Source organism: Saccopteryx leptura, chromosome 3, assembly GCF_036850995.1.
Source record: "Saccopteryx leptura isolate mSacLep1 chromosome 3, mSacLep1_pri_phased_curated, whole genome shotgun sequence".
Taxonomy (NCBI): domain Eukaryota; kingdom Metazoa; phylum Chordata; class Mammalia; order Chiroptera; family Emballonuridae; genus Saccopteryx; species Saccopteryx leptura.
The window spans coordinates 199,446,938-199,472,851 of NC_089505.1; the positions used below are offsets into that span (position 1 = coordinate 199,446,938).

The following is a 25,914-nucleotide window of genomic DNA, read 5'->3' on the forward strand; positions in this document are numbered from 1 at the left end:
AGTCTGCTGTTTCTTTGTTAATTTTCTTTCTTGAGGATCTATCTAGTGATGTTAGTGGGGTATTGAAATCCCCTACTATTATAGTGTTGCTGTTGATCTCGCTCTTTAATTCCATCAGAGTCTGCTTTATATATTTAGGTGCTCCTATATTAGGTGCATAGATATTTATAATAGTTATATCTTCCTGTTGGATTGCTCCCTTTACCATTAAGTATTGCTACCCCAGCTTTTTTTTTATTTCCATTTGCATGAAATGTTTTTTTCCATCCTTTTACCTTCAACCTATGTGCATCTTTTGTTTTAAGGTGTGTCTCTTGTAGACAGCATATGTACGGGTCCTGTTTTCTTATCCATGCAGCTACCCTATGTCCTTTGATTGGATCATTTAATTCATTTACATGTAAGTCTATTATTGATACGTAGCTGTTTATTGCCATTTTCTTCTTTAAAGGTGCATTCCTCTTTTGCTATATTCTTTTCCCACTTAGATCTGTTTACACCATACCCCTTAACATTTCTTGCAGCATTGGTTTGGTTGTAATGAATTCCTTGAGTTGTTTTTTGTCTGGGAAACCTTTTATTTCACCTTGAATTTTAAATGATAGCCTTGCTGGATAAAGTAGTCTGTGTTGTAGGCTCTTGTTCTGCATTACTTTGAATATTTCTTGCCATTCCCTTCTGGCCTTAAGTATTTCTGTTGAGAAGTCTGATGTCATCCTTATGGGGGCTCCTTTGTAGGTGATAGCCTTTTTTTCTCTAGCAGCTTTTAATATTTTCTCTTTATCACTTAGCTTTGGTATTTTAATTATGATGTGTCTTGGTGTAGATTTTTTTGGGTTTCTCTTTAGTGGAGTTCTCTGTGCTTCTTGAACTTGTGAGAGTTTCTCCTGCATGGATTTAGGGAAGTTTTCAGCTATGATATGATTGAACAAAGTCTTTATCCCTTGTTCTTTTCTTCTTCTTCAGGAACCCCTATAATGCGGATGTTATTTCTCTTTATGTTGTCACAGAGCTCTCTAAGAGTTTCCTCAGACTTTTTGAGTCTCTTTTTTTTTTTTTTCTTCTCTGCTTTCATGCCTTCATTCCAGTTGTCCTGCAACTCGCTGATTCGATCTTCAGCTCTATCCATCCTGTTTTTAATTCCTGCCTTGGTGGTCTTCATTTCTGATACTGTATTTGTCATCTCCAACTGATTCTTTTTTAATATATTTCTTTATTTACGTGTTCATGATGACCATCCATTGTTGTTCTAAGATTTCTAAGCATCCTTACAATCATTATTTTGAACTCCGCATCCGGAAGTTTGATTATGTCCATATCACTCGGTTCATCTCCTGGATGTTTCTATTGTGGTTTCATTTGGATTGCACTTCTTTGTCTTCTCATTGTGTCTGTGTGTTTGGGTGTTTTCTTTGTAGAGTTGGTTGAGTCTAGGCTTGGTGTTGTCTGCCTCCAGTTTTCACTTGTGTTGTTTCTAGGTCTTCTTGGGTTGGCATCAGCTATTATTTGTAATCCACTTTCGGATTTAGGCCGCTTTGAAGTCTTGATTTGTTTGTTTTCTTAACAGGTGATTTTCTTGTTTGCTGATCTCAGCAGTGGGCTTATTTGAAACTGTATCCAGGAATGCAGTGGGTGTGACCTGAGGCTTTGTAGTCCTCTTCTGCCAGTTAATCTCTCTGGGGGCGGGTTGCTTTCTCAGCTTCAGTAGGGTGTGTTGTATCTCAGATTTCTATGGAGACCTGAGTTACTGCCCCTCCTCCCCGCTTCTTGTTTTCAGCTGTGTCTTGTTGCGCTGATTGGAGCTGGAGAGATGTCTGTATCTCTGTGATCTGGATGTACTTTTGTATTTTCCTTTGTGGAAGGATCAGCCTCTCCCCCAGTTATAGCTGCCTCCAGTACTGCGTCAGCTTTTCAGGTCATCACTTGTATTCCTCTCCCCCTCACCATCCGTCTCTCTCTCTCGCCTTTTTTTTTGGAAGACAAGCGGGCCCTTTCATCACACCTCGTTCCCTGGTCTCCAGGCAAGTGGCTATGAGCAGTATTTACTGCTCTTTTCCTTGGAGTGAGAGCCCAGCCTCACCACCCTCCCCGCCCCCCCTGTTCCTGTAAGCAGGGGAGATTCAGGCGCTCCCTACCAGGTTTGTTATGGCTTCTTCTTTGCTCCTTGGTTTTTGAAAGCTGTTCTTTTTAGTCCAGATTTGGTTTTTCATGCTGATTGTTCATAAATTAGTTTATAATCCAGTTCGGTGGTGTGAGCTGGGAGTCTGTGTGTCTGCCTACTCCGCTGCCATCTTCAGGTCCTCCTTGATGAGTGATTTTGAAGCTTCCAAGGTTGACCTGTTGGCATTCTGTTTTATGCAGTGAAGGGAAAGGTGGTCTCCTAGGCCGCTCTCCTACCTCTGTAGCCTCCTCCCATATTTCCAGGCTCCATCACAGCAAGTCTAGCTGCTCCACTTCATACTTGTCTCTTGTTGATCAGGGTCTACAAAGACTAAAATCCCAGGGACTGAGTAACATGCACCATTTTCTCAATCTGAGAATGTTCCATTCTCCCCATAAATAAAACAACAGAGGGCTGCCATTCAAGTTACTTTGTCATTTTAACTAACCAATTATATTCAAACAAATTAGTTTCTAGTCAGATAAGTTTTAGTGTAAAACATTTTATAAGAGGTGGTTAAGGTTTCTTAAAACCTGTCATGTTCAGTAGATTTCTGGAGTGATCTTTAGGTTAAATATGTACATATATGGCAAATGAAAGCTTGTAGAAAATAAAATCTAGGCTATGTGGGATTTGCTTTAAGAAAGAATTCAGGCCTGACCTGTGGTGGCGCAGTGGATAAAGTGTCAACCTGGAAATGCTGAGGTTGCCAGTTCAAAACCCTGGGCTTACCTGGTCAAGGCACATATGGGAGTTGATGCTTCCTGCTCCTCCCCCCTTCTCTCTCTCTCTCTTTCTCTCTCTCTCTCTCCTCTCTATAATGAATAAATAAAATCTTAAAAAGAAAAAAAAAGAAAAGAAAGAATTCAAGGAGGGGAGTGGGTAGGATAGAGTAAAATAAGATTGGCCATATGTTGATGATTATTGAACCTGAATGATGGGTTTGTGGGGTTCATCATTCTATCTGTGTATGTATTCTTTCTATCTATACAGTTGAAATATTCTGTAATGAAAAAGATGCAAAAGTGAAATAAACTGTGGTCTGCTCCTGGGAGTGAATGGTGATATTCTTTTTCTCTCCCTCTAGATTCCTTTTATTGTTAATGTTTCCCTTGATGTAAATTTATACCAAAGAAGGACGACTCTGCATTTCAGTGGGTTCATTATGCTGAGTAAATTCAGAAGTGCAACTCCTATTCTAAAATTGGCTCCCAATTATATATATCCCAAATTATAGTTGGTCACTTAAATGATAGCCTTGCCTACTAGAAACTGTTAAAACTGTTATAATTACAAAGAGTAGTTAGTACAATGCTTTTGTTCTCAGTGAGTCAGTTATATTTGCTTTTTTTTTCCTCCCCTCCAACCAAGATTGCTTCTGACTGACCCCCAAACACAGGAAAGTCACCAGGTTAAACAAACGTGTTGTTTGAGTCAGGCCAGGTGCTTTTCTTAATGGTACTGTTCTAAAGCCATTATTTGGGTTGTAAATCGTCGGTTGGTTTTCTCTTAAAGGTTTTTGCAAAAAACAAACAAAGCTTGGGAGAAAATATGCTCTCAGAGTAAGCCTTAAGGAAAATACTTGATTTATTTATTATACTCTAAGACAACTTTTGCTGGAGACTAGAAGAATTTCCTTTTGGACTGTTGTCTCTGGTTCCATGTCTATTTAAAAAATATAATTTTCAGGAGTTCTTATAATTTAGACTTACACAAAAAGGCTTGAACCAAAGCTAATTCCCATTTATCTGTCCTAATAAATGGTATCATTAAAGGAAATTCAAAACAGCAGGTAATCTGATGGTATTTTGTACATTATATTTTTTCTGTTATTTTAATAAACTAGCTTGTAATTTCTGCAGACATGTCATACTAACTGCTGGTAAAGGTTAGGGCCACAGGCTTTCTAGGTCACAGAAAGCCAACTTGAAGTTAAGTTTTTCCTTTGGATAAGTCACAAGTAAATAGAGTAGGGTATATAATAAGAACCTTTTTATTAAATTCTGCAAATTAACATGTGCTTTCTGTTTGGCCTGAAGAAAATATTGCTATGCATATAAAAGATGCTTCTCTCATTTCCTTCCTCTTCTTTTTTTTTTCTTGTTCAAGTTTATCAGAATGACCTGTTCAGAGGGAAATTTAGGTTTATTAGCCAAAAAAATGTGTTTATAATCTGCTAATGTAAAGAGCTATTATAAAATATGAAAATGTTTAGAAAGGAAAAGTTGCAAAATTTTGTTTAGGTTTCTTTCTAGTGGTTCTTAACGTCTGCAAAGTTGACTAAGTTCCTAAACACAGTTAATCTGTGTGAATTCATATATACTAGACCATTAAAAGTGAATCTTTAACAGGATGTCACTATTATTGTTTCTGTATTTTGTGAAGTGGGCCTCTCATTTTTCTTTAGTGACTATTCTAATCTTAATAATTTTTTACTTTTGAAGACATAAATCAATGAACACACCTGAAAAGTAACATTATTATATAGATCCTATGTTGGCAAAGTAAGCTTTTCTTTTTCTTTTAGTGACCAGTGTTATTTTAATATTTTCCACATTCATAGACACATGTATACATATATTATTTAAACTGTAAACAAATTCATATGTGTCAAAATAAAAACAGCTCTTTATGAAGACAGTTGATAAGTTAGCATGTATGCAAGATAAAAAATGGACACCTAGTGCTTTACTCAGCCCGCAAGTGTTTTGCACAGTGAGCTCAGCTAACTAAACACAGCACAGAACCTGCAAGTGAGCTAACCTGGGCCCCACCTGGCAAAGTCACCATCTAATTCTCCCTCCCCACCTCGTTACTTCTTCAGCCCCCTATCCACAAACAGTTCACTTAAAAATAAATAAGAATAGTTCTAGCAAACAAAGATGCCTGGTTTCCCAAACCACAGTCAACCTCAGCAGCAGTTAAAAAGGGGTGGTTATTGCTTCAAGAAGTCAGAGCTCCATTAAGAAGTGGCAGCATACTAAATGCAGGCAAGACCAAGACCATAAAAACGATGTCATTAACAGAAGAACTCTAAAAGTGCAGCTGCCCACGACCACTTAATCTGGACCCAGTTACCTAAATAAGCCTATGCGTTTCAGTAGTTCCCAGCAAAATAATCGGGCCTAAATTGTATCAAGAAACAGATGTTTTGTTTAAAATGGTAGAGTTGAATATAACCTACTTTCAGAAGCATTGATATTTTAAGAATTAATTTTGTTTATCTTGAAAAGTCTTTTAGGAGCAACTGGCTCTTACTAGGGTTGGATAATGAAGTATTGCTGGAGTGGCTTAATAAAAGAGAAATAGTGAAAGGGTGGTTGGACATGTGGTGTTTGTTGGGTAAAGGTAAAAAAATGTGTATAAGCAAAAAGATGAAGAGGGGTAGAATCAGTATTCCCTCAAAGTATTCATTATAGAATTAGGTGCTGTAAAGATATGAAAGTCTTTGAGAATCATTATAAGATATTTTTATCTTTAAAATTAGGCATAATTTAAGTGGAATAATAGTAAGTTACTGTATCAGTACAATGCATTTTAAGTGCAATATTAAATACTCAAAATATACTCATATGTGTTTCCATAATCTACATTTTCTAAGTCTATACATTAAGAACTGTTGTTAAAAACACGGCTGGACTTCCTATCTGCTATTATATAGTGATATGTAGTAAAACACACACACACACACAACATTTTCTGCAGCTTGGTTTGGGCAGAAGCATAAAGCAAAAATCCATTTCAAAAGTCTAGGGGGTAGGAAGTACTGGTGTCTACCACTGTCCTTTCTTTTCTAAGAGACTCGTAGTCTGTGTGACATTGTTTCATATATATATCATACCTTAAGGAAAAAGAACAATTTTATTTTGGAAATCATGTATTGATTTACATTTCTCCATTAATCAGATTTGTCTAGCGATTTAAGATAAAAGTCACTCTGCCCACCTCTTTGTGTTTGAAGAATAATAGCCATTTGACTCAGCCCTGAGGCAGCCACAGTATTGTCGAGCCTTCATTATCTCCTGTACTGTGAACAACATAATATAGCAAGAGTGCTTTGAGTTGGTCTTCTAGAGAGGGAGATGGGAATTTGGATTATTGCCTGTTGGCCCTGTTGAGCTTTGAGCTATCTGCTGTCTGAAAATAGCGAATTCACTTTTTAATGGATCCGGCACTCTCTGATAGCCAGATTTCGTGGCACATGCAGATAAAGAAACAAATTATTGATTTGGCATGTTTATGCCATGCTTAAAACAGTTCTCTGCAGCAGATTGTCCAAAGCTATTTGTGCACTTAACTCTATTCTCCATCTTTGGCAAACTCTTAAACATTTAAAAAGTAATTTTAGGCGTATTGCTAAATATCGGGAGTGATTGAATAGATGTCTAATTGATTGAGTTCCCTGGCTGTTATATTTTCACATGTCATACTAAAACCACGCTCAGGGTCACGCCTTGAAACACAGGGAAGTGAGCACTGTCATCAGTAATAACCCCACTTTTGGCCTCATCGACTCCACGCTAAAGCCAAATGAATAACAGCCTCAAAATAAAAGACATACTAAGTAAAAGGATTCTCGGTATAAAATGTGTGCTTTCATTTTTTAAAATATCTTCTTTCTTAGGGTGACCACATAATTCTGTCTGCATCACAGAAGATGCAGACACAGTGCAGCTGTTTTCTGACTCAACAGTAGACATCTGTAACTGCCCCTTGCTTTCTGATCTATGCCAACCTAATCCAAAAGCATTTTTCTCAGTAACACTCGCAATTTGTTTTCAAGTTGAGTAGCAGATCATGTTTTTTTGAACCTAACTCTGATACTCTATTTATATATTTTTCTCTTTGCCTTTTAACATGGAATTGTTCTAAAAATTAAACATTTTTACATATTATTTTATTTTGTTACTGACTGCAGAGATGGGTAGTATTAGAAGTATGTGTAAATGGCAAAGATTTTAGTATTGTTATAATAATGTAGCTGGGGACTTGCAGTTGCCAGAATTCTGTTCTGCCAAGTACTCTTAGGATTGGCAAGGAGAATCGAATCTGAGTGGATTATTGTTATTGTTGTTATTCAACTATTGAAAGCATACCATGTAACTGGCACCTTCCTCTAAAGCTTTACATGCACACACAACTCATTAACCTTTTTGCCAGTCTATAAGATGAGCACTCTTATTTATCTCTCATTTATCCACAGATGAAGAAACTGAGACCCAGAGAGATTAAGTAACTGACCAGGTCACACATCTGACAGGTTATAGAGATGTCTAACTCCAAGTCTGTGCCCACCACTCCTGTGGCCACAAATAGCTTTATAAATACCCACAATGTAAGACACTAATAAAAGGTAGACTGGCAAACACAACTTGGGCTCAGGGTTGAAGTGGGCCTTCTTACTCTGCCTCTCTGCCCAACCTCATATCTAAATTCAAATAGTAGGTAAACTTGAGGTAGAAATAGGAAGTTTGCATGAAAAAGAATAAGGAGAGGCAGAGGACAGTAACAGAAAGGGAATTCACTAAATAAGCTCCCTCTAAAGCAGACAGTTCAGCAGCCAAGCTTTTCCTAAAACTGCTACCCTCTCCTCAGCTCCACCTCCTGATGAACTCACCGTCAGCCCAGTGCGAAGGAACCTAAGGGAAGCTGGACAGCGTGTGGATATCCTCAGAGATTGCTGGATGATGACGGGTGCTGACTAGACTCCATGGGCATTCTGCCTCTACTAGAGCCCTGTCTAACCTGCTCTCCTCCCAACTCTGTGCTCTCTGTGGGGTCCGGGTGGGGCAGGTTGGCAGCACAGTGGCTCCAGCCAAAGGACTGGAGTTCTTTAGGGCCAATGCAGCAGGAGAGGATCAAGCCAGAGGAACAGAGTGCATCAGAACCAAAAACCCGAAAGCAGAGGAAGGTGGAGGAGAGAGTCATCTGCAGCCATGGTACACAGATGAGAAAATGGCATCAGGGCAGACTAGACACAAGTAGAATGCCACCCTGTCCCATTTGCCAGGACACCAGTTAGCATCTGGAACTTTCTGTTAAGGGCAGGTGGGGTCATGATACAGAAGACAGAATGTTTCCCAGGCCATTATGTAAGAATGTCCTGTTTAATAGTATATCCTCTCCCCTCCACCTTCCCACCCAAAAAATCCCAGAAATGTTAATAATAGGGAAAAAGCAAAGTTCATGATCAAGTTCTTTGCTAACATTTAGTATAAAAGTATTCATTTAAACATAATCATAAGATCTCCATAGATATAGCAGTTATTGGATCTTCAGATTATTTATTGAATCTAAAATATCTGTTTGCACTGTTATGGGTGATACACTGCCTCTACGAAATTCCCCAGCATAAGGGAGAGCCCAGCACAGACAGGCAGAGCTGCACTGGACTAAGAGCCAGAGGACACGTGTGGCCCACCCATGCCTGGGCGGCTAGTCTCCCTCTGCTCCACCAGCTCCCTCTGCTTGTCCTCTGTCACCAGACTTTGCACCCGGTTAACGTGTATCAGCATACTCACACCCTTCATCTGTGTCTCATGCCAGAGCTCACTGCCACATCTATCCCTTCCCGTCCCCGCTTGGACAACAGACTTGGCTAGAGCACAATTGACTTGATATGTTAGGGTTGCCAAGTTAGCAAATAAAAACACAGAACACCCAGTTAAATCTGAATTTCAGACAACAATGATGTTTTTAGTATATGGCCCCTACATTCTGTGTGACCTACCTATTCATTTATCTGAAATTCCTATGTGACTGGATGTCTTGTTATCATCTGGCAACCCAAGTTGTATGTCCACCACCTATTCACTTTGGCAAATTGAAACAGATGAAAAGGAAGCCATCCAAAATAAAGAGCAATAAAGTCCTTTTAGCTCCTCCCCTGCATTTAATGTGAAGGGCCTGAGAAAATGTGTTCCTGTTTCTCATTCCATCCTTTGTAATGTGCCTTCCCACCAAAGGCTCACACCAATGGCGGATGTACTTTTTCAAACATTTACTATTTTACTTCAGAAGTTAACAAACTGACTCATTTGACTGATTCTCTGAAATCTATGACAGCATGGGAAACCTCTCTGGAAAGTTGTTGGGGAGGCACAAAGAAGTTAAATTAAAGAGTATCCATACCTTGTTTTCAAGGAAGAAGAATTTTTATATTTCCCCTGAAAAATGCATTTTGTTTCTCAGCACCACATTATCATAAATTATAATGAATGACTTCTTTGTGGCTGAAGTTACTGTTATTGAGATGTACTGAGAAACGTAGAACCCGCACCGGTCAGGGAGATGAGAAGCTGTTATTGCTGACTTCTTCCTCCACTCTGCCACTCAGGACTGCAGACTGTTGAGAGCCCTGGGGTTGGTGGTGGGACACGGGCCCCCCAGCCTGGCCTGTGTCCTCCTGAAGCATTATTAACAGCAGCTGAGAAGCCCCAGTCTCTGCGTCATCTCAGGTGATTACCAGTCTTCCATACAGATTCTGACTTACACAGTTTCCACAACTTTCTTGACAAAGAATAATAAAACAGAAGTGTTTCTGTGGGCTGATAATTTGTTTTCTCTAGGGTTTTATACAAGGTTAAGAAGACATGATTACAGTTAGCATCTATTATGCTTATTTAATATGTGCATTAACACTCTTCTCTTGAAATTGGAAAACTAGAGAGTTTCAGCATCTGGGAAGAAAATAAGTTAACCAGCTTCTTCTCATGATTGTTCATATTTTCCACTATTTCACACGCCACCTTTGGGTGCCTCAGAATTCCAAAGATATTTTAAATCTACACGTGTCAAATAAAATTAAAGGAGTTTTAAAAACTCAAGTTCTTTCTAATTTAATACCATTATCATATGGAGCACATGGGGTAAGAAAGGAAAATATTTCATTTTTAATTATTGTAAAGTATAGTAATCCAGCTGCTATGCATAAAACTCCTGTCTCTCTAATTCGATTTAGGCTTTTATGGACAGGGTTAAGTTTAAAGTGCTTGTTTGTCTTCAGTCCTCAATTTTTGTTTCTTAGCAGCACTGTCTTTTCCTAATTGAATTTAAAACTGTCTGGAGTTGATGCAGCTGTGGTTTTTGGTGTGTCCCTCCCGCCACAGCTCACGTTCTTCCTCTCACTTTTCCATTTGTCTCAATACCAGCTGCTTATCTTCCCTATCCATTCTGTGTTCATATTTATTACTATTCCTCTTACTTTTGCATTTCTCTGCACAATCTCTTAGATGTTCTCGCTTCTTATCCTCCATTATGTTTCTGCTTATGGGAGTGATTCTTAGGGTCTTCAACATATGGTACAATCTGTAACTCACTCCCCTTCCTTTGGAGACGGTAATAGAAAAACTCAACATTGGGTTTGTCCATTTTCCCTTCCTAGTCTTAAACTCTAGAGCTCCAACGGCTCTTAGAGCTCATGGAAACCTACTGCTCTCCGCCCTCCCACTTCTACATAGAGCTGAGGAAAAGGCTGCTTAGTCCTGCTGAATTCCTCTTTTAAGACCCAGTTTAATTTCACCTTCTCTGCATCTTCTCAGATGCACACAGAGAATGGTGCCCATGCTACCTCAATGGCATGCATATGTCTTTATTATTGGATTTATCATGCTCTCAGAACTCAGTTCTATTCAAGAAATGTGAGGGTTTTTTTATAGGGGACAGGCACAATAACTGGAATAAGCCACTTACAATCCATGAAGCAACAGGCAAGATTGCAACGAATACTGCATTGTAATTATTTTGCTGTGTTATATATTTGCTATTGACATAACTGTGCTACCCTGTGAATGTGTTTAGGAGGGAATCATATCTTACTTGTCTGTTTCTTCCCTTCCAGGGAAAGCCCCCTGAATTATGGACTAGAATTTAATGTGTTATATATAAAGTGTATTTTATTTTTCTTTTGATTTGCATACCATAACTATAGAAAGCGCCCATTATCTCACAGCAAATACAGGGTTAAAATCTAGTATTTTAATTCCCTGTTTGGATTCTGTCCATGTCATTACGTACTTGGAATGTTCCAATGATAATGACCACAGCTGTGAGAGGATGTACTAAGTTTGCTTTTGATTTTTAATTACAAAATAGGTAATACTTGCACTTAATACCATATTCAAAGAATTCTTCCTCCTGACCTTAATTTACAGACCCTTGTTCCTTTTTCCAGAGGTAACCACTAGTTCTGGTTTTATGTGTGTATCTCTAATAGAGTTATTTTTTTGCATTAATGAACACATACCTACATATATGTTTTCATATAGATACATGCTTTTCCTTTCAAATGTTAACATACTACAGATTCTCCTGCTTCTCTTTCACTGGCATATCTTGGCGATAATATGAATCAAGACATAAGGAACTGCTTTGTTCCTTTTGTTTTGAGTAAATGTGTATATTCCATACCAGATGCTTACCATCTTTATTTAACTAGATGTTTACTGATGGGTCTTTGGGTGGCTTTTGATCTTTGATCTCCCAGGCAGCGCTGCAGTGTACACTCTCACAGATACACCCTTTGTGCATTCATAAATATTAGCTGTATGATACATTTCTAGAGGTCGAATGGCTGAATTATAGGTGTGTGCATTTTAGTACTTTTTTTTTTTTTTTTTTTTTCTGAAGCTGGAAACAGGGAGAGACAGTCAGACAGACTCCCGCATGCGCCCGACCGGGATCCACCCGGCACACCCACCAAGGGCGACGCTCTGCCCACCAGGGGGCGATGCTCTGCCCATCCTGGGCGTCGCCATGTTGCGACCAGAGCCACTCTAGCGCCTGGGGCAGAGGCCACAGAGCCATCCCCAGCGCCTGGGCCATCTTTGCTCCAATGGAGCCTTGGCTGCGGGAGGGGAAGAGAGAGACAGAGAGGAAAGCACGGCGGAGGGGTGGAGAAGCAAATGGGCGCTTCTCCTGTGTGCCCTGGCCGGGAATCGAACCCGGGTCCTCCGCACGCTAGGCCGACGCTCTACCGCTGAGCCAACCGGCCAGGGCGGTGTGTGCATTTTAAATCATAATAGGAATTGCCAGATGCCCACCAAACAAGATGTTCTAGTGTGCCCTCCCGTCAACAGTGTAAAACAGTGCTCGTCCCCCTGCACCCTTCTCTACCTTTTAAAACCCTTTCTAATAGGGAAAATATGATGTCTTCTTAAAGTTTCACTTATGCTTCTCTTTTGTGAATAGCCACTCAGTTGTTAGAAATAGCCACAAAAAATGGAGTAATTTGGTCTCTGACTTTATGTATCTACCTCCATGTTTGTAACTTTAAGTTCTGACTCCTACACATACCAGCTGTATGACCTTGCCAAGGTACTTGTTTTCTTTACTTCTATTTCCTCCTATATAGTGAGAATCATACTGTATCTTAGTGGGATCTTTTTGTTTTGTTTTTGTTTTTTTCAAGAGAGAGAGGGACAGACAGACAGAGATAGACAGGAAGGGAGAGAGATGAGAAGCATCAGCTCATAGTTGCAGTACCTTAGTTATTCATTGATTGCTTTCTCATACGTGCCTTGACCCTTGACTGAGTGGGGAGTGGCTCCAGTCAAGCCAGTGACCGCTTGCTCAAACCAGTGACCATGGACTCAAGCCAGAGACCTTGTACTTCAAGCCAGTGGCCTTTGAGCTCAAGCCAGCGACCCTGCACTCAAGCTGGTGAGCCTGCACTCAACCTGGCATCCTTGGGATTTTGAACCTGCGTTCTCAGCACCCCAGGTGGACACTCTATCCACTGCACCACCACCAGGTCATGCTGTATTTCAGTGTTTTTCAATCACCAGCCTGCGAACCAGTCAGCCAGAAATTTTGTGCAGGTCCACAAAAGATTTAACCACCTAGGTGTTATATGAAGATTATAGGCCCATATAGTTGCTTATGCTCAGGATGATTTCTGCCTTAGCAGTCCCCCAAATAATTCTCCTATTTTCACCAGTCTTCAAGTGTAAAAATGTTGAAAACCATTGCTATATTTCATAGACCCTAAAAACTGTTAATTATAAGACTTGCCATCCATTGAAATGACACAGCCCATTATAATATTGAGACCTCACTGATTAGAAGATACATGTAAAATAGGAAGATGCCTAAATTGTAAAAAAGAAATGTACATTTTAGAATTAATGAAATTCGCTGGTATCTGCCTAATGAGAGTCTCATGAATAATATGGAAAGCATCTGGAAGAGCATCCAGCACATAGTAAATGCTTAATAAATGTTGTTATTCTCGCTGTCAAGTGATAGTCACAAGAATGTCTGCTTCACCACTAGTACTCAGCACACAGTAAACTCTCAATAAACAACAGGTGCTATTGTTATTAATCAAAATTATGGTTGTTAGAATGGAAGCAGATATTTTGTCTGTGTTGTTTGATGCTGTTTCTCCAACTCTTAAAACAGTGGCATTTAGGAGGTGCTTTATAAATATTTGTTGATTGGAGAAATTAATCTGCTGCCTCCTCTAAAACTTCAGCAGAGGTATACATAGAAATCTTTATTTGTTCTGAATAGGAGATGCAGTGGCTCAGTGCTCATTAACTTCCCTCTATCTACCTTATAGTCACCAAAACTTCTAGACCTATCACAAACCACATGGTTTAGTTTTTAAAATAACTGAGCCCTATGGCAGTGGGTGTAAACATTTAAAAACCTTTATTAGTAAACTCAAAAACTATGAATAGGAAGGAATCTTCAAAATATTGTTGGTATACATTCTTTTCAAAACGCTACTCAAAGCATGTTTTATATAATCTGTACAGGATCCTAACAAGAATTTTATAAGATGTGTGGAAGTCCTACATTTTTGAGCTTCCATTTGCAACATACATTATATACTGTTTTTACAACTGATCTAGTCTTGAATCCTGTTATGCAGTATATCCACTACAGAAAAAATAAAGAAATAAGACCTTTTATTTTGATAGTATTATGATTTTTTTCAACTGAATCTGAGCTCTTATGAGAAGTTTTTCTTTCTTCTTCCTGGCTATAAGGATGTGGACTCTAGGAAAATCTATTATTCCATAAAGTAAATATTCTTTATACTCTGCTTTTTGAATTTTGGTATTTTCTCACTTTATCTGCTTGACTCTATAGACTTTGCTTTATTTTAGTTTGAGACAAGTGTTTGAATTTCCATGCAGCATAGTCTGTCTTGAATTTTTAAAAATTTTAAATGTAATACTGATCTAGTCACTTTAAAAAGAGTAAGAATGAAATATAAACTTTGAGTATGTATTTTTATAAATATTGGTATGTATTTATGTCATAAGGATTGGAGATGGTTAGATGAAAAGAAAGGTAGGTTGATAGATGGAAACTAAAATAGGAACTCTGGCTAATGTCAAGATTTGCAGGGATGAGTTAGTTCTCTGCCAATAGCCCATGTTTTCTGGCTAATATTACTTTTCCATCTATAAGTGGCCTTAAAATTCTTTGAATAGTTTCAAGTGTACTCAAAAAATGAAATGTGAATTCTTTTTTTTGCCTTAAATTTAGTTGACAGTGTTTGAGCCAGAGTCTTGTTGCAAACAGCCTATGAAATCAGTGCAGCACGCCACTTCTCGCGGGCCCTCTGCGCAAGCACCAAGGCACACGCACTCTTGTGTAGCTCCTCCATATGGATGGAAGTCACTCCCATGTGTTACAGAAGTCCACTTTTTTCACAGACCCGTTTGTCAATATGTTTATCTGACTTTACAGTCACTCAACTTTTACTTACTTGAGAACAAGGTCAACACCTGTGAGTTTGCTAGGGAAAAATTGAGGCAAACCTAACATTTCCTACTGAAATACTCTCACACCCTTCAGTAAGGCTTAGAACAACAGATCAAAATTGCTGCCAAGCCGTCACTGAATTCATGCCCCAGAAGATCAGCAGCTGCTAACACTCCAGATCTGATTAGTTACTCAGCATTCCCCTTCCTACTTTAATAGGTTTAAACATTCAATAGTCTTTACTTTGGTTATAATTTGTAAATGTACTGTACTCATTTCTAAATAAAGACAAATGGTCTTAGCTCTTGGATGAAAAATCGTTTTCAAATTAAGGATTCCTAATAAATTTTGAATATGTAACAGACATATATTTAAAACTCCCCTTGAGGACTGTAAAACACTTAGATAAGTATCTGATTCCATAATATTTAGGTAATTAACCGCACACTACATGCATGTTGGTGTATTGCTCTCTACCAGGCTTTCTTGTCACCTCCCTGGGTGCTCCCTCCAAGATTCTCCTCATTTGTGTCTCTGATGTCACTGTTCACATTCACAGCAATGTTCTGTTCCTTGAGGGCCCATGGATGGTCCTGTGCATCGCAAGCACACATGCAGCATGTTCTGGGGCATTAACCTTTGGGTGGCACTGTTGCAGGAACAAAGAAGTGACTTCCGGAGGACAAAGACGCTAAGACAAGTGCTGGAAGAAGGGGGTTTATTAGTCAGCAGAGCAGCGAGACTCAAAAAAGGCAACAAACTTGAGCTCCCCGAACTGAGTTTTTCTGAGTCTTATATACCCTTACAGCTCTAGCTTTCACGTGACAAGTGCCTGATTTCTTTGACTTCTTTGTTTGCAGACCTACGTGACTTTTGTGTCTCCAGGGGGGGATGGGGTATGAGAGGAAGTTCAATCCGTTTGTCCTTGACTGTTCACATAGCCCATTTTTCTTGCCTGTGTTACAAGTTATTTCAGAGAGCTGATAGAGGGCTGCACAGCTGGAGTTTGTTTCTTTTTCAACTAGGTTTGTTACTTTTTCAAACTATCTCAGTCAGCCCTTCCTGTCCTTCCTCCCTCAGCACCTCAATCCCACTGTGTGCAGGACTGAACCCATCCTCTGTCTCTCCTCCAGCCCCTCCCTAACCTAACATGAATGCTCGATATTCACTACATGGATGCATATGAACACACCAGCTGTGAACCAGAATGTCATCCTGGGCTCTTCTCTGTCCCCCTGCCCACTACTTTTTTCCTGTTATTTTTTTCAGAGACAGAGTCAGAGAGAGGGATGGATAGGGACAGACAGACAGGAACAGAGAGAGATGAGAAGCATCAATCATTAGTTTTTCATTGGGACACCTTAGTTGTTCATTGATTGCTTTCTCATATGTGCCTTGACCAGAGGGTTACAGCAGACTGAGTGACCCCTTGCTCGAGCCAGCGACCTTGGGCTCAAGCTGGTGAGCTTTGCTCAAAACCAGATGAGCCCATGCTCAAGCTGGCGAGCTCGGGGTCTCGAACCTGGGTCCGCCGCATCCCAGTCCGACGCTCTATCCACTGCACCACCGCCTGGTCAGGTTTGCCCACTACTTTTGATTGGTCAGATGTTTCTCAGTCTGCTTCTGTGAGTCATCTAGATTTGACCTCATTGTCTTACTGCACTTGCCTTTGTGTGGGCTTTTGGCAGATCTCCTGGATTTCTTCATCTGTCTCGGACTGATTTCTCTATTTTTATTCTTACTGTCCTCCCAAGCCCCAGTTCTTTCTCCCACTGCTTTGATGGGAATATTTATAAAATGCAGTGCAGATTATGTTCATCCCCTATGTACAATACTTCCCCAGCCCTCAGGGACTCGCAAAATGCAGCCCCGTCATGGCCTGTAAGGCCCCTTCCGGCTGGAAGCTCCTTTCTTTTTACCTGTGCTCCAGCCTCACCGAATTAGATGCCTTTCCCAAGTACTCCACACTCTCTGTGTCTATGCACAGGCTCTTCTCTGTTTCTGGAAGTTACCATCACTTCCTTCAGCTGTCTCATCTTCCCCCGTTAGAACTACATATAAGGCAGCCATTCCCTCTGGGAAGCCAGCCCCATCTTCCTCTTCATCCTGCCTGCTCCGGCGGTAAGTGTCCCTTGTCGGTGCTTTCCAACCACATTGATTTTCCATCTCCCCTGAATGAGTGTAGTTTTTGAAGACAGGGATTGTGTCCGTAAGGATGGGGACAGGTCTGTAGCTCTGAGGACTAGTGCAGTGGCTTACACCTAGAGTTCAATAAAAGTTAATTTAAGGAATAAATGTTACATTTTTTAAGGCGGACTGTTATGCAGGTGTTCTTGAGTAAGTATGTATTTTCTGTGCCCCGTGTCCACACGGGAAGTGAAAGAGCTTGTGTGGACAAGCAGTGGTACCACAGGACTTTCATATCTTGTACTGAATGTGCATCATTTTCATTTCCAGTTACATCACATTATATAAAATGAAGGAGAATGGTTTGAAAGCAGGGTTAGCTTTCTTCCACAGCTATGCACCTCTCATGGAGGGTGCCTCTTTTCTAACAGAACGTCCCAGACTGGGTGGCCCATGAGAATTACAGGGGAACTGTACAATATACTAATACTTGGGTTCCGTGTGCCTGCACAACGTGTGTGTGTGTGTGTGTGTGTGTGTGTGTGTGTGTGTGTGTGATGTGCTTCCAAATGTTCTAAATGAGCAAATTATGCTAATTGCTTTATTGCAAAGTTACGCATTTCCATCTCAGCTTTGCCCTCAACCCCAATCCTTTTTTTCATCCGCAGTGAGATCCTTTTCCCTTCTTTTCCTGGCACTTATCCAAAGCCTTTATCAGTTTCCTTAGTCCTCCTCCCACCTCACCCCTCCCTGTACTGGTGCACACGTGTTCACATACACACAGAGCCCCCTCATAAACCAGTCTTCTGCTTATATTGCTCTAACAGCAGACCTGTGTATACCATTTTGAATTTCTAGTTTTACCTATATTGTACTTAATCTGATAATGTGACATATCCCTAAGGATCCTAGTTGACTTATTAGATATTTTATTTAAGACTATGTTGTGAATAACCCAACTCATGCTGGCATAAAGAGATAATGTATAATTTATTAGTCTGCTTAATTGAACTGTCAAGGTAGATTTTGCATTAAGCAAGGCTATATTGAGGATTCCAATGAGTCATCAGTAGCAGCCGTTGCTATAACACGTGGCAGTATTTGATATATCAGCTCTTCTCCAGCTCACCTTGGAGTGAGCAAAGTGGCTACAGCAGTGCCCCTCCCCCCCATTTTTTCATGGTACCAAATGTAAAGAAGAGATAAGTCAAGTCCACTGTCCTGGGAAATCTACCTGATTGATTTGAGTGGTGTGCACTTCCCTGAGTTGGGAGTCAGTATGTTGATTGACTTAAGCTAATCTAGGGTTCTCACTTCTAATGCTGGGGGGAAGTTAACCCACTCAGGCCACACTGGCTATAGTGTGAGGGAAAAAGGGGTGATGAATTTCCCCAAGGAGTGAAGAATGAGTAAAGAGAGGAAAGACAACAAATGTTTATAATAATGCAATTATCATACTATTATATATTTATAGAGTTTCATCAACATTTGAGAAATATATATTTAATTTGAAGTATTGTACATGTGTATATAGTAAAATTTTCCATGTTTTATTGGAACATTTGAATTTCTAGTGAAGTGAATGCAAAAAAAGTAGCCATAATATGTTCTGTTTTTATAAGCAATATAAAAGCACTCTGTCATTGAATTTATGAGTTTAATTTTTTACAAATAATAGAACTTACTCTATTAAGCATTAGAAGTATGGTATAATAGAGTGAAGAACTGACTTCAAAGTGATGTTTTGTCATTTGACTTTGGATAAAATTATTTTCTCTGATCACTTTAGTTATCTGCTAGATGCAGATATAAACAATACCTGTCTTATCTCACAGAGTCACTATCACATGGGATGCTATCTGGTAAAGCACATAATAAAAGGCAGAGTTGTTGCACATGATGGAAAGATTTTAACCTGAGACTTGTGATGTCTTCAAAGGAACCACTGATGCAAAAAAAAAAAAAAAAAAAAAGGCAGAGTTGTTATTTATTTTTTTCACTACCTTCTCAGGCTGAGTTTACCTGGCCAAAGAAAATATTATTATAATTAAAATATAGTTCTTTTTTACTAACGAATTGCCTTTATGACTTAAAATATCCTTTGTTTTTATTTCTGTTTTTGTCTAGAGCCTCATAGTGACTTATGTAAAAGGTTCATAGTAAGATATTTTAGAAGAAAATAAGAAGAGCTTTGTTACTCAGTCATTGCCACAGTTTGGAGTAGAAGCCTGGGCCCTGGAGGCAGAGGCAGACAGATAAGTAGCGGAATACACAGCTTTCACTGTGTAATAACGGAAAGTATATCATTCAAGAGGACTGACAGCCTTTTCTTAAGGCAAATCCCTAAATGGAGTACGTCCCATCAATCTTTCTGTTAAGGGGCACTGAACAGCATCATGGAGCATTGTACCATAAAATTTGCAAAACCCAATAAGCTTTGTAACTATTTTGAACAGTTTTCAATAGAGAAGCACTTCAGCTCAGGTTCTTATCTGTCATTTATTAGCTCTGTAATGTAGGTAACTTGCTTAAACTTCTCTGAGCTCAGCTTCCTCATCTCTAAAATGAAGGTTAAAAAAAATAGTGTCTTCCCCATGGGATTGTTATAAGGAATAAGAAAGAGAATATATGTTGAAGAGATTGGTACTACAGAGAATGTAGGACATACTAAAGAAATGTTAGTTGTAATTATTATTACAAATTCCGCCAGTAAACATTTACTTCTATAATTACATATCTGTAAAAGAATATTAGTGGTACAGTAATACTGTGATTAAAACATGCATGTGATTGGACATTAGAAAAGAACAGGTTTAGTTTTTTTAAACAATGTATTTTTAGAATAGCACTGAGACTGTCCATGATACTGTAGCAGTGGGAAGCCTGTGGTAGGGAGGGTCACAGAGCTAACACATGTGAGCCCAAAGGACACCTTACAGTTCACGCTTTCACTGACAGTGCCTTCACCCTAGAATTCTCCTTAGATATGTGTAGACTAATGAGCATATTGTAGACTAGTTGATAGGGTCTAGTCGTTCCCTTATATAAATATAAACAATATTGTCCTGCAGGATATGGTCTTCAAGTTCTAACTCTAATAACCTTCAGAAAAGGGTAACATAATTATACTGATGACTGTATGCATAATACAGAATAAGATTTCCCAGAATATATTACATGCTACTAAAATGGTGACGATAGGTTTTTACATTTGTTCCTTAAATAATCAAAATAAGAGGGTAGATATTTAGAATCCTTAAATGTTAGCACTGAGGAGAATTGTAAGGTCAGCTTGTGATGGTTTCTTCTTTTTTCTTTTTTAATTTAGATACAGAAACCCAGGCTCACAGGGGTTAAGTTCCACAGGTAGTTGGCTAAATTAATAATAAAACTGCCTAAGAGTCCGATTTGCGGAATCTTAGACTGGTAGATCTTTTACCTTCACCACAAGGTGTTTCTTTCTTTGTTTTAGGGGTTATTGCTTATTTAATTCTTTGTAGCTATTGTTGATTTTGAATATTTGCGTTCTACAGAATAAGGACCCCTTTTATTTCTAATTATTCTGAGATTCAAAACTCCAGTGTACTCTACCTCTTAGCACCCTGGATTTAATGTTTTAAGCCCCTGAGGTTGGTATGAACTTGGTTTGCTCAACTGAACATCAGTTTCCAGGTTACTCGGTTGCTGTGTTGGAGGCCACCGGTAGGGATCTCGGGAGACATCTGGGTGCATTGGCATCTACCACCACTGCTCAAGGCTACACAGACCTGCTGGGGGCGTGCATGAGAGACAGCACCTGTGGCCGGCCCTTTGTGTTTTCCTGTTGGTAGAAAGCCGCAGAACTGGCAAGGCTGGGTTCCCCCACTCCTTGGCCGACCTCTCTGAAGCCAGCACCCAAAGTCTAAGGAGTTGGGCTGGAAAAGCTTGTGGAGAGAGAAGGCATGGCAGGAACCGCCAGTGCCAGAACAAAACGGACCTGCCCGTGACAACTGAATTTGGTTTTTCTTTTGTTAGCAGTGCCAGAAGTCCTCTTTCCCTGGTCTTCCCTCGGCACAAACTGCCACAGTGTGTTTACAAAGGCTAATTAATGGCATAGGGTAGTGCTTAGGACATACCAGAGTTCAAAGAGCAGCCACAGAGCAGTATATTCAGCATGATGCCAATACATGATCTGTGCTGCTGGATGCTCTGCCTTTTCTATAATACAGTCTCCATAATGAGGAGTAAAAGGAGTAACCATTATTTACTTTCTTTCAAAAAGGCCAGAGAAAATCTGGATGACTCTAGATTTTTCAAAATCTAGTTTGCTCTGGTAAAAATAATAACAATGATAATATATATAAGAATAATTATTATTTTACTGTATTGCCTGCTTTAAATATAAGCATCGCTGAATTTTGGAAATACATTTTCTCCATAATAGGTACTGCCTTGTTAGGTGTTTATGTCAATTGCATCTAGTTCTAGAAAGATGTACAGTTTAATTTCCACTTTCTTTTGGGGTCAGTTTGATCTTCTGGTCTTTTATGTTTTGATCACAACAACTTTTCTTTCATACAATGCATCTTCATTACTTTGGTGTGGTCCATATTGTTACATATGTGTCAGAAAAGTCAGCATAAACAAGTCAAAAGGAATTTGATGCTAATCACCCAATATTGAAGTTCTGGTGGAAGTAAGACAGACAGATAAATTTCAGACCCATTTACTGAGAAAGCTGTCATTTAACATTCCTGGCACTGGGGAAAATCCATAAAACCTAGGCAGCTACTGTAAATGTATTGCTAGAGCATATAGTTATTTATGTTAAATTTTCATTAATTTTAAGTAGTTTCAAGGAAGACTGTAAACTATTAATCATATCCTGAAATAAGAAAGTATAGACATATCTGTCTCATATGTACCTACATATGATATATGTAACATTATTTAATCATTCAGCTGTAAAACATTCATAATGTATGCAAGGTCCAAATTTGTGAAAAATTTTTATTTTTACATATTTTAAAGGAATATAGTTTATTACTTTTAAGTGATCAGACAAATTTAGCATTGCAAGGAGGAGTACTTTGTGATTCTTTTTGAGTAGATAAGAATGATACATTTTAGGCCCAGGCTCGTTGGCTCAGATTGGACCCGGGATGTAGATGTCCCAGGTTTGATTCCCAGGCAGGGCACACAGGAGAGATGACCATCTGCTTCTCCACCCCTCCCCTTTCCCCTCTTCTCTCTCTTTTTCTCTCTCTCTCTCTTCCTCCCCCACAGCCATGGCTCGATTGATTCTAGCACAGTGGCTTCAGATGCTGAGGATGGCTCCTGGAGCCTTTGCCTCATGTGCTAAAAATAGCTCAGTACTCAAGCATGGCCACAGATGGGGGTTGCCAGGTGGATCCGGGTTGGGGCACATGTGGGAATCTGTCTATATCTCCTACTCTCACTTTAAAAAAAAAAAAAGAATGGCCCTAGCTGGTTGGCTCAGTGGCAGAGCATTGGCCCGGCGTGTGGAAGTCCTAGGTTTAATTCCTGGCCAGGGCACACAAGAGAAGCGCCCATCTGCTTCTCCACCCCTCCCCCTCTCCTTCCTCTCTGTCTCTCTCTTCCCCTCCCACAGCCGAGGCTACATTGGAGCAAAGTTGGCCTGGGCGCTGAGGATGGCTCTATGGCTTCTGCCTCAGGCGCTAGAACGGCTCTGGTTGCAGCAGAGCGACGCCCCAGATGGGCAAAGCATTGCCTCCTGGTGGGCGTGCCAGGTGGATCCCAGTCAGGTGCATGCAGGAGTCTGACTGCCTCCCCATTTCCAACTTCAGAAAAATACAAAAAAAAAAAAAAAAGATTAAAAAAAGAATGGTGCATTTTATACATCAATAAAGATTTAAAAAGGAATTGTAGTTGTTTAACCACATAAAAATTCTTCATTTAGCGGGTAATTAAAATAATACAAATTTAAAGGGCAATAAGTTATTTTCACCTATAAAATTTATAAAAATAATTTATTGAGATTAATTTTATTTGTTAGATGAGAATATAAATTTTAGAAAGAGCCTTAAACTTAATATCATTAAGCTCAGTAGCTGAGCTTCTGAAAATCTATTCTAAAGACAGAAATACGTTAAAGACAGAAATACCACTTTTCACAAAAATGTTTACTGTATTATTAATAATAGAGAGCGGAAAAGTTTAAATGTCCACAAATAAGGAAATTAATTATATTAGTAAACCGTAGTATATATGTTCAGTGGAATAATATCCAAGCAATACATATTATTTGCATATAAATAATGATGTAGAAAATGATTATATTATTAGGGAAAAGGTGGTAACAAAATTTTACATAAGTTAGTATGTCTGTCCTATTTTAAAACTACATAATAATGAAGATAGAAATAACAAAATTAAATTTTTTTTAAGCTCAATCATTCTATTAATACTTAGTCTTATTTATAGTAATATGCATAGTCACACCTTTTTCCTCATTATCGCCGCAAAAGTAAAAGTAGGTTGTCCTTTTCCCAAATTACCTCACATGTCAAGTTTTGAGGATCATCCTATAATTTTTATCTTGAAACAGGAATATCTCTAGAGATAACACATTCAGATTTTTCAAATGTTTTTATTTCCATTATCCTTTTATTTATTTATTTTATTTTATTTTAATGTATTATTTAAGAATCTCATTTTGGCCTGACCTGGTGGTGGCATAGTGGATAGAGCATCAGACTGGGACATGGAGGACCCAGGTTTGAAACCCCAAGGTCGCCAGCTTGAGTGTGGGCTTATCTGGTTTGATCAAGGCTCACCAGCTTGGACCCAAGGTTGCTGGCTTGAGCAAGGGGTCCTTCAGTCTGCTGTAGCCCCCGGGTCAAGGCACATATGAGAAAGCAATCAATGAACAACTGAGGTGCCGCAACGAAGAATTGATGCTTCTCATCTCTCTCCCTTCCTGTGTCTGTCCCTGTCTGTCCCTCTCTCTGTCTCTGTCACCCCCCCAAAAAAAATGTATTTCATTTTGCTGTATAACTGTTCTGAAAGAAGTTTGTATTTCCTGGACTTTTCTCCATGTCTGCACATCTGTCTACCTCCCCAAATGCCACAAAATTAGAATTTTGCGATGGTATAGCAGTGTCTATTGGAATTTAGAAGCTATATATTTGTTTTTATTTTTTTGAAGTCCAAACAGCGTATGTGGATTATTTAACGTTTTCTAAACACACACAAACCATTTACAAAGACAAAGCACCTTGTGTTTCTGTAGTTATTTTTATGTAAAGCTATTAAAGGAACAGGAAACTTTTTATTCTCCCTACAACTGCCTCAAAAGTAGTTATTAGTATTAACATAACAGAAACTAAAATTGTTTCCCATAGATCCATGGAGAAAGCAAAGTAACACTAAAGCATTTGGGGTTATTTATAATAAAGCCTGTGCGAGAGAAACAAGATGCCAGCTCACGTGTCAGGCAGACAGTGGCAGCTGCTTTGCTACTCCGTGGCACTGTCCCATCCTAAATCAAATGAGAAATGGGTACTGTTTGACAGATACTGTCATCAGTGCAAACATTATTTTAAAATAATTAAAAAGCTTCTAATAAGTTTTTTTTCTTTTTAATCTTCAGGGTAGGTTGTTTGGTCTGTTCAGGCTTCCCAGCTCTGCTGCTCAGGGCTCCAGCAGCGAATGTTCCTGTGCCAGGTTTTTTATCTCGCCAAGCCTGAGCTACGACTTTTTATCCCAGTGGGACAGTGCAGCTATGTTCTTGGCATTTTCTGCCTATTACCAGTTAGAGTCTGTGAACAGAATCTCCATTTGTGAGAACCTCATTGTGGAGAGCATGCACTGGTCTTTTCATTTTGATTGATGGTTCTGGTTCTGCACCATCTGGCTTCTGATAGGCTGCATTAATCATATCCTGAACTAAGAAAGTGTAGACATGTCTGTTTAATATGTACCCATACATAATGTAACATTAGTTATTCATTCAGCTTGCAGAACAGAGTCATAATGTATGCAAGGTCTTTATATAGTAAAACATAAATATTAATATGTGACCCATTAATGCTGTTTTAACTTGTACTAACCTTCCCCTGGTACATTTGTTTATGAAGATTGGGGAATTAAGAGAAAGAAGACCATGTGCACATTTACATGAACATATATAGTTTTGCTGATGTCTCATGATTTTAGAGTGATGTATGTCTGTAATAATTATCGTATCCATATTTACTTTATTTCTCTCTCTCTAATTGCCTCTTAAAATACAGGTTAAATGCAGGCTGCACCACAGAGTCCCTTTTTCTCATGTGAACTACTTGCATCAAATATAGGTCATTCATTTGCTGGGGTCCCTGGGGGGGTTGTTGCCCTGAGTTTTTGTGCTGCTCCTGCTGGGCCCACTGTGACACACTGTACCCTGCTGTGTCACACCATGCAGAAAAAAAGAGAGAAAGGCCAGGAGAGGCAGGATAGAAACTCACAAGTCACACCGAGTTTGCTCCAGGTTTAGGACCATCATACTTACCCATAGCTTAAATTTGGATTGAGAAATTTCTAGGATATTTTCCAGTGAAGAGAGATTTAGTGTACATTAGTCATAATCCTTCAGTACCCAGAGGAGGGAGGGAAGGGGATTTAAATTCTCCTAGGAAGTTGACTTGTACAAAATTGCTAGAGCATATTTCTTCAGGTAGCAAATTAAAACCATAACTTCATAAAAACATATTTTATGCTTTATTAATTATGTTTTGTCATAACAGCACATATTCCTATGTGGTTACATTTTCTTGTATGTGACCCAATTTCAGAGAATGCATTTTAATGAATTCTACCATTGAAGAATAAGTGAAGATTAATGCATGTGTGCTACAGAAGGAAAAATGTAATCCATGCTATAACAGTAATCAATCATGAAATAATAA

General features: G+C 39.2%; 1 protein-coding gene and 1 non-coding gene across 8 annotated transcripts in view; both read left to right on the plus strand.

Moving 5' to 3' along the window:
* CDKAL1 (CDK5 regulatory subunit associated protein 1 like 1) overlaps positions 1 to 25,914 on the plus strand; it is an 875,166-nt gene that overhangs the window by 712,532 nt on the left and 136,720 nt on the right. The gene's annotated exons all lie outside the window — the stretch shown is intronic.
* Positions 18,896 to 18,959, plus strand: LOC136401501 (small nucleolar RNA SNORD42). The gene has a single exon (XR_010750535.1). It is a non-coding gene; the product is annotated as a small nucleolar RNA SNORD42 (small nucleolar RNA).